The sequence below is a fragment of the Gasterosteus aculeatus genome, chromosome Y, assembly GCF_964276395.1.
Source record: "Gasterosteus aculeatus chromosome Y, fGasAcu3.hap1.1, whole genome shotgun sequence".
Taxonomy (NCBI): Eukaryota; Metazoa; Chordata; class Actinopteri; order Perciformes; family Gasterosteidae; genus Gasterosteus; species Gasterosteus aculeatus.
In genome coordinates, this window is record NC_135709.1 from 14,313,151 (window position 1) to 14,325,677 (window position 12,527).

Here is a 12,527-nt window from a genome sequence, read left to right on the forward strand (position 1 = left end):
TCCCATGAAGTCAACGTGCAACAAACAAAGGCACTCCGAGTCAGTCAGGAGATCATCAAAAACCTTCCTTTATTTGTCCCTGGTGAAATCATTGAAGTAGAGAACAACATTAATGTCACCTTTTAAAGGCACCGAATGAATATAGAATAGAAAGAGATCAAATCATCACACATTAATTAATGTTAGTATTTAGTCACCACTACTCAAATGTAATCAGTAATACTGCATGAATGGTGGTTAATGATATAGCTAATTAACCATAATTCATGGGAGGAAGAGGTAGTAAAGAACCACTAACTGACATTAAATTAAGGAATGTTCAGGTGACAGATTTGATGAACAATGCATGAAACTAAAAACACTGCTGGGATTAAGGTTGATGAACTTACTTTGAATCACATAAGCCCTGAATGACCTATTCATAATCGATCTGTACATGCACACTTCTAACCCTTCATTCTCGTCTCATCGACGTGGACCTGCAGAATGCTTCATGTCTGTTCAAAGGACGATGAGCGTTAGTCTCTAATCGTCTGGTGGGGAATTCACTCCTCCTTCGCTGGAGGTTTCTGCGTTGAATTTTCACAAATATTCCGTTTTTAGGTCCTAGAGTGCTTGAGGACTTCAACTCAAGAGGAACCTGCACAAGAGAAAAGAAATACTACATGTAAAAACAACGTCTTTCATATATTTTACTTTACACATTTACAAGAGGAAGAAGTCAAGAAGTTTCAAAGTAATTTAATTTTAGCAGCTCCTGTGTTTATGAACCCTTTCTAAGACTCAAGTACTTTTGGACTGCTTGTTGTTGTCTTCTTGTAGTGTTTTTCAGAGCCCCCCCCTTACCTTGGTCTCTGAGCAGGCCACGACGCTGAACCTGTGGAACAGACGCACTAGAGCCAATTTGACTTCCAGTTGGGCGAGCCTCATTCCCACACAGGTCCGCGGGCCGGGCCCGAACGGCAGGTATACAAACGGGTGATGGCTGGCTTTGGCCTCTGGTGTGAATCTGGAGGACGACATATGAAACACACTCGCAATAAATTCATTTGCAGGCAAATCCAGCACTGCCATCTGCTGGGATCTCCAGCGTGGCTCCTTTGGGAAGGAACTGGCCGTTCAACACACAGTCCTGATCGATGTCTCTTGCAAACCTTTGTGGGGGATAATGCCATGAATATTAGTTGGAACTACTTTTCCCTCCTTTACTCCTTGTTATTCCTGTTTGTTTAGTGAAAACGTAAATGTACCTGAACCCAGGCGGGTAGAGGCGCAGTGTTTCACTTATAACCATGTCTAAATACTTCAGCTCCTGGACATTTGTGTAATCTGGTGACTCCTGCAACAAAAAGAACAAATAAAACTAGTCCAGCACAGTTCAGTAAGAGTTAGAACCAGAAATTCACATTGTCGGCTGAAGAAAAGGAGATCGGATTGCACTCACGTGTCTGGCGAAGAACTCCACCTCTCGCTGTACTTTGCGTTGACGGCCAGCAGGTAGCAACGTGTTGCTGCTGGTTTCGTAGCCTGTCAGAGGAAAGACAAAGGCCTGACCCACAATCTCGTCCTCAGGTATCATCTTCTTCTGGGGACGCCTGGAGGAGGGCTCCTGTGGGGGGGGGGTCATCCTGCTCCTCCGAGGCTGACGGATGCGTCTCCTGATCTGCGGCATGAGCGGCGGAGTCAAAGTGCTCCAGAGACACGCACTCCTTGCTGAGCCGAGAATCCAACATCAGCTGGAGGAAGTCTCGACGCCGCTACACAACAAAGCGCTTTTTAACATAAAGGCAAACCAGGAGTTGTGCTGTATTTCAGGTTCAGTTTTAAATGGTCATTAGATTCACCTCTTCAGCCGGCTGCTCCTCCCGCTGCTTGATGATCTTCTGGATGGTGTTGATGAAGAAGTGATTCATCTGGTCTCGTCTTTTGTTGGGGAGGAATCTTGCCAGAGGAGCTGTGATGAACGGAAAAGCAACTAGATGCACAAACCAAATTGTTTTGGGCGAAACTAAGAGGCCATCCTTACACACTCAAACATCACCGCAAATGCATGTTTATGAAATCTTGAATCTACAAACTTCTTGATGATTTTATCTTCATTGCATCCGTATAGTGTTTCAAATGCAATGATTAATACGTATAAATAACACGAAATAGGTTTGACTGACTGAAGAACAGCATGATGGGCCTGAAGAAAGAAAAGGAAAAGAACATCTGCGCATGGCGGACAAACGGGTCATCTGGGCTCTTCTGAGAGTCCACCTGAGTTCCAAATGCCACGCTGGCAATAACGTCCATGGTGAAGCAGCCGAAACACCTGCAAAACACACACAAGTATGAGGGCAGAAAGATGAAGCGTGATACTGATGGCCTTTGTTCCCTGCATATCTGATTACTTGTGGATGTCAAAGGTCTCTCCGGACTCAGCGGAGACATTCAAATTGCTCATCAGGGAATCGGTGACTGTGTTGATGAGAGGAACCATGTACAGGAAATATACAAGACAGGGGAACTCGTCACAGATGCTCATGTGGAGTTTCGGCAAATGGATACACACACACATCTGACAGACTACTGCATAAATCCCCCATAAATAAATAAAACTGTTAAATAAAACTGTAATAACGAAAACAAGAAAGAGATTTATTAGAAACACTCCAAAAGTCAGAATAATGCTTTAAAAGGAGAGCAAATTTTGACATAACACATGAACTCAACAGGCCTTGGAAATATGCCCAATTTCCACAAAGGAGTCCTTCACGTCCTCCCCGCTGCTCGCACCTTTAGACATGTTTATCAGCAGAAACAAGACACCCAAATAACCTTCGTCAGTACACCAAATTAGTGCTTCAATTATATAAGAAAGTGTGCATTCATTATAATCATTTTATACATTGTCAAAGTTTGAATTTGAATTACAAAACGCGAGTAGTTTGCAATAACTCATTCAACTCCACACTTACTTCCACTTACCATCCATCCACCAGTCCATGAAGGACTGTAACTTATTAGACTAAAGATGTCCCCTCGGGTTATCGTAACAAACATCGGCCCATGTGAATTGTCCATCCTCTCGTTCCTCACCTCTTTCATCTTGGCAGCACTGAACGACGGGGTCAGGATGCTCCGCACTCTCTTCCAGCGTTCATTCCTCAGCATGAGCAGACAGTCGGTCTTGGGCTTGGAAGCAAAGCGGAGGGTCTGTACAAAGAGACGGGGGAATAAACATCTGTTATCGTTAGATCCCGAGTTCATGAGCGAGCACAGAGCGTGCATGCGGATGCTCAGGTGACTGTCCTCACCATTCTGTTGGTGAAGCTGCTGAAATCCCTGACAATCACCTGTCTTAGCATGACAGGGTCCGCTATCACCACCACTGGGCGGCGGCCCAAATAATAACTACAACATACCAATTTGGAAACAAGAATTTAATTTATTTCAACAAATGAAACATTCAGACGGTCATTTCATCAGATGGATATTTTGTTCTCTTTACCCACAAACTCTGCCATGTGTCTTGATGAGTTCATTGATGGGGTTGAAAAAACCCTGAAAATAAAATAAAAAAACAGCATTGTAACATGAAAAATAACATTCCCGAAACATCATTTTAAGACCCACCTCATTTCAAGATACTGAAACTTGCTAGATAAATGTCAGTGGCAGCTAAAGGGGCCGTGGCCCTCTTGACCAAATCACATGAGGATCTGCTGTGAAGGGACACATCTCTAAACAGCTGGAACGTCGGTTTTATTTTGATATCAGATCTCTTTACCTACTTCTGACATTATCATGATCAATCGAAACAGTGATGAATTGGTGAGAGTTGTTGAGGGGTTTTTCCATACAAGAGAATGTGTTTTTCTTTAAATTGTAGAAATTAAACCACTTCACTGCACCTCATATAAATAAATGCTTTCAAATGGAGCCTGCTGAATGTTTTTTTCTTCTAAATACAACCCACGTCAGCTTTCTCACGTCAGCGGGTAAAATGTTTTGATCAAAAATGTTTTTGACAGATTAACGAAAAAAGCTTTGGGAATGAAAGATGCATCTCAGTATGGTGGACTTTGCAGTGAAACCTTACCTGGTGGAACATGAATATGTTGCCCAAGAAAGGCACCGGCTTTGGATGCTTGATTCCACATCGAGAAAGGACTGAATAGGGGTAAACTGAATACCTTGGAGAAAAAGAGGAGAGAAAGCAAATGAGTTCTAGAATATTCTTTATTGGTTTAATTGTTTGCCTTTGGCCCCCATCCCCATGACATGTTGGTTGATTGGGTTTCGTTGGTGCACGATCAACCCTTTCGTTGGTCTGTTCCTTCAAGGACATCCCCATGAAATTATGTTACTCACCAGCAGTATTAGAGGTGGGTAAACTCTGAATTTTGTGATCATACAGACCTCGATGCGATGCGATGCGAAGCAACGCAACACAAAGCGTCACAACTCTGTAAGGCTATCCTGGCTATATTGCATTATGTTTTCTGTCCAGATATGTGGGTGGCATCTGCTCTCTATTTCTCCTCTCACTGTGTCTTCAGTCTCAGATTCTTCTTCCTCTGTATCTCCCTCTACTTCAGATTCTAATTCAGATTCTCCACTCTCCATCTCTCCTGCCCCTGTTTCTTCTCTTACTCCTCTCTTACTACTTGTTTCTTCATCTCCTCCCTCTATTTCATCTTTCTCTGTCTCCCCTTTCTCTGTTTCTTCATTCTCTGTTGGTCTTCTTTAATTTCCTCCCCTTTCCTCTTCTCCACTCTTCGGTTCTCCACTGTCATGATTTTGTTCTCTCATCAGCCGTTCTCCTCTCTCTATTCGACATGGTGTTTCTCCTCTCCCTGTGCTCTCTGCATCATTGCCTGTCCTCTCACTGCCTGAAAAAATTGAAGAGTTGAAAAGAGTGAAAAGAGATGTGGGGCTGAGAACACCAGTTAAGCAGCCTGTCAGTTACACTGACAACCTAAGTTAAAGGAACACTCATGTACATGTCATCATAAATAGCCTATACAGCATGTTTTTTTTTCACACTGACTTGAGAACTGACTTGTTTTCAAATAATCTATGTTCACAGTGTATTTCGCTTACAGGCTACTCTACACCTTCAAATAATTGATTAAGACTATAGGCCTATTCAGTGAAGCAACAGCTTTGCTCCCCGCTCACGTTTTCTATGCGAGAGCAGGACATGATGACATCATCATGAAAGTAAAAAACTAATATATTTGACTTTGACCGCGAAATTTGAAGATTCCATAGCTAAACTAAAACATTTCACTTAGCATTTCTCTAAACTATGTCTAACTGGCTTGAACATAATCTGTTGACAATTTTTCAATGAATTAGCCTAATCTGCAGCAATATGCGTGGAAATAATTACTAATTTTATTAGGTCTATTTAGATGGGACCGGGAAGGCTGGCTTGTTACCTGCATGATCTATTTGAAAGCACCTTATTAGTAGCGTTTGTCCCTGTCTTAATGCGATGTTGTGCGAACCAAAACAACGTCTAAAAACGTGAATTGATCTTCTTCAGTCTTACTTTGTACTTGAGGCCTTTTGCGGGCATCTGTGGGAGTGGGAGCGCTCGATGGTCTCTTCAAATATCGCCAGATATCCATTGCTTTATGCGCAGAAGTTAATATGCACTAATAAAGATAGACGCATACAGCGCCGACTAAAAGAAACAGGTAGACAGGCAGGCCGATCCACAACGTGTATGTGTTTACACACCTCCTGGATCCTGATTGGTGTCGCTGCTGCAGCCGCAAGGCACTGATTGGATGCTCACAGACCATAATACAGCGCAGATGAAAAGGATTCAGACTACGGCGTTTATAAGTTCAACAATAGGAAACGTAGTCTTAGCTGTTTTGAGATTACACCAAGTCTATTTCGGATTATTCCAATGGAAGAATACAAGGCGCAGGGAACTTTGAGGTGCGTAAATGCCACTTAGAGGTGGGTAAATGCTATTTAGAGGTGCGTAAACGCTATTTCCAAAATCCCAGAGGTGCGTAAACGGCGTTTACGTGCGTTCTCCCTCCACTACAGCTCTGCTCACCAGTAGAGAAGGCCGAGAAAGACGAGAAAGAGGCTGATCGTCACAGACAATCCACTGATCTTGATGTGGAATACGTTTAGGACGTCAGCTAAAGTCTCCACAGCGTAAACACTACTAGTCAGTTCTCCTCTGTTGGTATTAAATCAATGCTCCTAAGAGAAAACCGAAACAAGTAAAACAAGAACACATGAGGTCAGTCTAGAAGCTGCTGGAAACACGTTTATTATGACACATGCGTTATCAGGAATCAGGAAACATTTATTGCCAAAATATGTCAAACATACAAGGAATTTGTCTTGGCGGTTGGTGCGTGACAGTAGACAGTGTAACAATAGACAACAAGACAGCAGTGCACAAGTAATAAAATAAAGTAAAATGAAATGCTAATGCAATGGGTTAGTAGAATAAGGCTATGGGTTAGTATAAAACAAGAGAATAAAGTTAAAGTTAAAAATTAAAAATATTAAAAAAGTTAAAAAATATGAAGCATAAAGTGCTCTACATTATCTAACTGTTATCTATGAAGGCATTGATTGGTACATGTGACTTGGTCGTGTTATTTGCATTGAGGTTTTCCGAATCGTGACTGAACATGTAAGTTGGACCACATCGTTTGAATTCGTTCGACAGGGGAAAGACAAATACTGCGTCTCCCATCGCGGCCCGCGCACTCAAGTCTATTGATAACGCCGTTTGGTTTCCACGGCAACCGGGTTAACGATTTGTACCAGCGAGCCTTGTGGTCCGAAGGACGCTGCCCTCTCATCTGCATTTCACCTGCCCTTCCTCTGTTTGCACAAACACTGCGTCATAAACCCGTTTGACAACAGACTTCCACGGTGTTGTAACCTGTGACCTCCATGTGGGTCGCGCTCGTGACACCAGGCTACTAACGCCGGGGGGTGTCTACAACCTCCATATTCCCCCCGCGTCCTCTACCGACACGCGTTCACGTCCCCCGCTGCGGGTCACGCAGCTGTATTACATCTGGAGAGAAATAAATAAAAAAAGACGTTGGTACGCTTACCTCATATTCTCTTTCCCTGTCAACAGCAGGATGAACTTCTTCTTCTTCTTCGCGGTGTCAGCTGTTCGCGCGACCCCAAGTGAAGCTGAGGCCCACAGCGCCCCCTGCGGCATGGGAGCGTACAGCAGCCAGAGCCTTTATTCCACTGTGAGCCTCACAGGAGAGAAGGAAGAACAAATAAAGATTGGTAGTGTAATATGGATATGGCCGATGCGAAATAGAACTGAATTTAGGTCGCGAGGGTTTAAGTGTGTGAGTTTCAGTGCACGGAAAAATCATTTCCCAAATTGTTGAGGGCTTGCCCTGTTAGAATAAATAACACGATTAAATAGTACATACATGAAAAAACTGCAGAAGGTGACAATAGAGCGCAGTTTCTGCTAAAGACTCTTGTAACAGAATAGTGTTGAATTCCACAAAAGACAACTAAAATCATGTGGTGTTCTGTGATGTGAGTTCTTTGATTCATTGATGTCAGGTGACCACAATATACCCAGTGAGCATTTTTTGGTTGAAAAGACGTTTAAAAGACGTCTATGCCCGACGTTGCAAAATGGTTTAAAAGTAAAAGTTGTTTCAACGTCTATTCGTAGACGTTGAAAAGACGTCTATGTTTAGACCACATTTCAACGTGATTTTTTAATACGGTAATATTTCGTCTTCTCTTGTATGCTATATCATTATTTTAGATGTTTAAAAAGAAACTACGTCCACATTTGTAAGTTTACCACCGATATTATAAATCACGTTGAAAACGGGTCTATACGCGAACGTCTTTTCAACGTCTACGAATAGACGTTGAAACAACTTTCACTTTTAAACCATTTTGCAACGTCTTTTCAACGTCGGGCCATAGACGTCTTTTAAACGTCTTTTCAACGTTGAAATGCTCGCTGGTTGAAATGTGGTCTAAACGTAAACGTCTTTTCAACGTCTATGAATAGACGTTGAAACAACTTTCACTTTTGAACCAATTTGCAACGTCTTTTCAACGTCGGGCCATAGACGTCTTTTAAACGTTGTTTCAACGGATAAATTGCTCGCTGGAAACGTACAAGTTACATACTTAGTCACAGTTGTCATGTTAACAGCCCTTAACAAGGACAAACACATTATTTTATTAATTTGCATTTATTATAAATATAACACTATACATATAACACTTTTCCTAATTAAAAATACAAAATATATATATATATTTCAGGGAAATTAACTATGGATTTAAAAGTGCAGAAACATTTCTGTGTTCAACAACAACAATTCTGTGTTTGTAGACCATTTTTCTGAATCATTTGAACTTCATTTTTAGATTCTGTAACAAGATGTGGCTGTGAGTCACTTGAGTTGGGATAGTATACCTGAAATCAGCTGCATCTCCGTCATCCTCACTTGATGATTCTTTGTGTAAAGGGAGTCAGAGTGCAGAGAACAGCCCTCAATTGCAGATTTCTCTGGTCAACGTGTTTATTCAATTCAAATCATTTTATTTTGTTCAGCTTTGCAATCTGTAAACATGCAACATCCTGTCCTAAAACCCCCAAAATGTAAAAAACCTTCAACCAGGAGAAACCTGAGGAGAAAACAGCAAGGCAGTAGGTGTGTAGAGTATGAACAATTTAAAGATGTACAGTACATCAAATTCCTACGACAGAAATGATTCTAATATTGTGGATTACTAAGCCAGGGGTAAGGCAGGACCAGTGCAGGGACAACCATCATCAGACGTAACATCAGATGCAACCACCACCCGCAGAAACCTGTGAGGTGGGAAAGCACAAAGGCAAAGTTGGTCATTTGGGTTTATGATGACAGTAATAAACTAGTAATAATAACAGCAGCAGGTGTGTTAGAACCCTAATTTATAGATTGTTCACTTATTACATTATCAACAAGATAACAATTCATCTGCAACTTATGGTATTTCTGGAGTAACATTTCCAGGTATATTACACAGTATCATGCTTTAAGCAGCAGTAACTTACAATGTGTTGGCCCTCTTGTTTACAGACCACAACTTGTTGAATTCAGCCCTTCACCCTTGCAATCTGTATTTAGCCCCCATTGCTTTAAAAACGTATTTTTAATGTGAAATGCAATAACATGTATGGATACAGCAACAACCTAACGCATTAGTAACACCAAACACACAAAAAATATTCTGGGATGTTTACTTTTGGTCCAGGTCATCATGCACGCTAGCATGCTCCAAGCTAGCATGCTAACTAGCAAACTACCTGCGCTAACGCTAACTAGCTTAACAAAAAGGGCCGTCTTTCCCGTATTGGGTGGGCAGCACAAGTAAAACACCCGGTTATAGTTCCAGGTGTGCTTCATTCAAACACTCGCGTACTTACAGAGTAGTGGAGCCGGTAGTCGTGGTTCTATCAGCCCGTTCATGTCGCTCTGCTGCCGTAACTTCGCCTCGTGCTGCGTCCGCTCGGAGCTCTGCAGGCGTCTAAGAACTCGCGCATGCGCGTTACAGATGTGAGCGGAGTCACGTGTTTACAAGTAATGTTTGAACCTGCCCGCATTATTATGTCTTAAACGCATCTTATTAACAGCACGCAGTCCGTAGTTTCATATTTATGACGTTTTAAGCGAAATAGTAAATACGTTGAAATTACGTCTTCGCGTAGACCAAATTTCGCCGACCAGTTCATTAATTATTCTGAAAATCTTAACGTTAATATCGTCTCTCTTTAAACCTTACGTTACATCATGACACATTTGTCAACAAATTGATGTTTTCTGGCACGTTGATGTTTTATCCCATTTTTAGCCGGTTGAAAAGACGTTGAAATGAGGTCTTAGACGTTCAGACCTCATTTCAACCCGATTTCAACCATATTTCAACGTTGAAATTACGTATTGTGCTCACTGGGATATGTTTAATAATGTATGTTTGCTTGCTTATATAAAATATATGATATTTCAAATGTCTAGTCAAAAGTAGTGAATTCCATTTACTCGTCAATGTACCAGTCATCACTTCTTTTATAGTATAATCCGGCATTGCTTATTTCCCTGGTACCCTTTTCTCTGGTATTATTCTTCGCTCCATGTAGATCTGCGGCCACAGAAGGGCGCAGCGCAGATGTGCAGCACCCAGGAAACGCGTTGTGACGTGCTGAGTTCAGGGGTCAAACCCTTTGGGTTCATCACCTTTTGGGTGTCGTGGGAGTCATTTCCAGCAGTGTAACAATGCACATATTAAATACATGTTGCTTCAATCTTAACTAATGATTTTCTGCGCCACACTGTTCAATACATTCGTAGTGCTAAACATGTTCTCCGTTCTCCGTCCCCGGAGGATCAACCTTCAGTGAACTTGCTTCCTGGTGTTTAACACCCGTTCATTCACTGGGAGCGATGGTCCGCTCGGTCTGGGCGTATCCTGCTCTGCATGGCGACCGCGGTGTTGTCGAGACGATCGTTGCTTGGCAACATCGTGCACTTCAGGAACGTCTCCACTCGATGGAGGCGCCATGTTCGCTTAATCGCTCCGCTGTGTATTGAAGCGTGTTTGCGGCGCAGTTGAACCATGGAGACATGAGCGAGGTAAGTCGCGGCACAGAGAGGGTTGTTGCAATGAAGCTAGAAGCAAAACAAAAGTTGTGTAGCTTTTCCACAGGTGTGTGGCGTCAGTGCTGAGCAGAAGTTGACCCTGCACTATGGAATGCCGTTTTAGTCAAAATTAAATAAAAGAATAAATACATAAATACATGAAATATGCATTTGAAATACATCATGAAATAAATAGATGAGGCAATAAATACATAAATATTAAATACATTTAATTATTTCATGGTACTTTTATTTCATAATGCCACTTTTCATTTCATGGTACTTTTATTTCATAATGCCACTTTTCATTTCCAGAGTCTTTTATTTCATAATGCCATTTTACATTTCACGTTCTTATATGCAAATCAGGGGGCGTGGCTACATCTAACATTCAGAACAGACAACAGAGCCGTGTGCAAAAGTAGGCTGGCTAAGGGACGTGAGTGTTGATATAATGGAAGACGTCTGTGGGCTCCGAGGTAGCATGCTAGCATTAGCAGATCAAATCGATCAACATGGGTTTTCTGCAGATACGATTTTGACACATATTGAGGGTTTTTTGGAAATACTAGGGCGGATAAGTGCTCTTCAAGATGTATACATAGACGACGAAGTTTTAAATTGTTTAAGACTGATTGAGCACCGCGTGCGTGTCCTCAAGAGGTCAAAGTTGATGAAGTCAACATTAGCGCTGGTACTACAAGCACAGGTGCTGGACGCCCGCCTCTGGATATTCCTGGCGACAAGCTGGCTAACTTTGTGTAGTCCGGTCTATCAACCCGAGAAATCGCGGATCTGTTTGGTGTGTCATCCAGCACGATTCAGAGGAGATTGGCCGAAGAAGGCCTTAGGTTGAAGAAGTTTAAGAGGATTTGAACACGATCTCCATTGGAAAACCATTAGAAGAAATATTCGTGATTACTGATTTATATAAAATCAAGCTTAAGAGGTAGAAAGCTGAAAAGTCATAGCTGGAAAGCCGGAAAGGAGTTGAATATTTTAATATTGGAACGGTTTTAATAGCTGAAAGTGTGAAGGAGTTGAAAGGTGCAACGGAAGAAATAGAAGAAGAAGGCGGAATAAAGATTCAAAGAACAATACTTTTTTTTAACAATTATATAAAAGGCTACATTTAATTCATATGCTGTTGTTTCTTCTTGTTCATTGAAAACTGCTGGAAAACTTCTCTAACGTCGACTAATTCCTTACCAGCTTTGTACGTTTAGTTTTCAAACGCTCTTTGTCTTGTTGCACACATTTTCTGATGCACCCAGTTTAAACTGTTAATCAGGCTTCGTGATGACGGGCTGGTCAGAGGGTCTCGGTTGGGGTGGGGTGTTTGAGAGCCAGAGCTCTGGGGCCCCGACCGCATCTGATCATTTTCCACTGTGCTCCGACAAGCCTGGCCAGTTATCCACAAAAGGTCTTTTAATGTTCATCCTGCGAGCAGGACTGAAATGACACTTGTTAATAATTTAAAGAGGAGGCCACGGGGACAGATTTTACACTGTAGCTTTTACTTTGTTCCTATAATTGCTTTCTTGTTGCTTTTTGAGCTTCCTTTGAATTGTGAGAGGGATAATTGGATATTTTTCCAATCAGCGATTATATGTAATCAGTCTTGTTCTTTGTTCCTTCAAATTGAATATTAAACAGGATGTGCTACTGCTAATGGGGCTGGGGTACGTGTGATAAAATGAACTCCTAATGATGCCACTTGATTGGGCCTGGAAAGCTTTGAAAAAATGTAAAAAAAATCTGCCTATGTTAAGATGTTATCAGACAAATGAATAAAACGAACAACTAATTCTGTCTAGGGTAAGTTTTCAGATATCCCTTTATATGTCAATCTCAGTTAGGGGATACAAG

At 41.8% G+C, this 12,527-nt stretch overlaps 1 long non-coding RNA gene and 1 pseudogene across 2 annotated transcripts; both read right to left on the reverse strand.

Annotated features, from left to right (window-relative positions):
* Positions 1 to 377: 377 nt before the first annotated feature.
* On the reverse strand, positions 378 to 7,207 carry LOC120812877 (thromboxane-A synthase-like; annotated as a pseudogene). Its single transcript, XR_013455279.1, has 13 exons — positions 7,095 to 7,207; positions 6,068 to 6,211; positions 4,088 to 4,181; positions 3,497 to 3,549; positions 3,303 to 3,399; positions 3,085 to 3,201; positions 2,397 to 2,512; positions 2,169 to 2,317; positions 1,845 to 1,954; positions 1,445 to 1,757; positions 1,251 to 1,339; positions 847 to 1,154; positions 378 to 640 (listed from the first exon to the last, which is right to left on the reverse strand). The product of XR_013455279.1 is annotated as a thromboxane-A synthase-like (transcript).
* A 1,333-nt stretch (positions 7,208 to 8,540) lies between these two features.
* LOC144391227 (uncharacterized) lies at positions 8,541 to 9,552 on the reverse strand. Its single transcript, XR_013455125.1, has 2 exons — positions 9,449 to 9,552; positions 8,541 to 8,851 (listed from the first exon to the last, which is right to left on the reverse strand). It is a non-coding gene; the product is annotated as an uncharacterized LOC144391227 (long non-coding RNA).
* Positions 9,553 to 12,527: the final 2,975 nt, after the last annotated feature.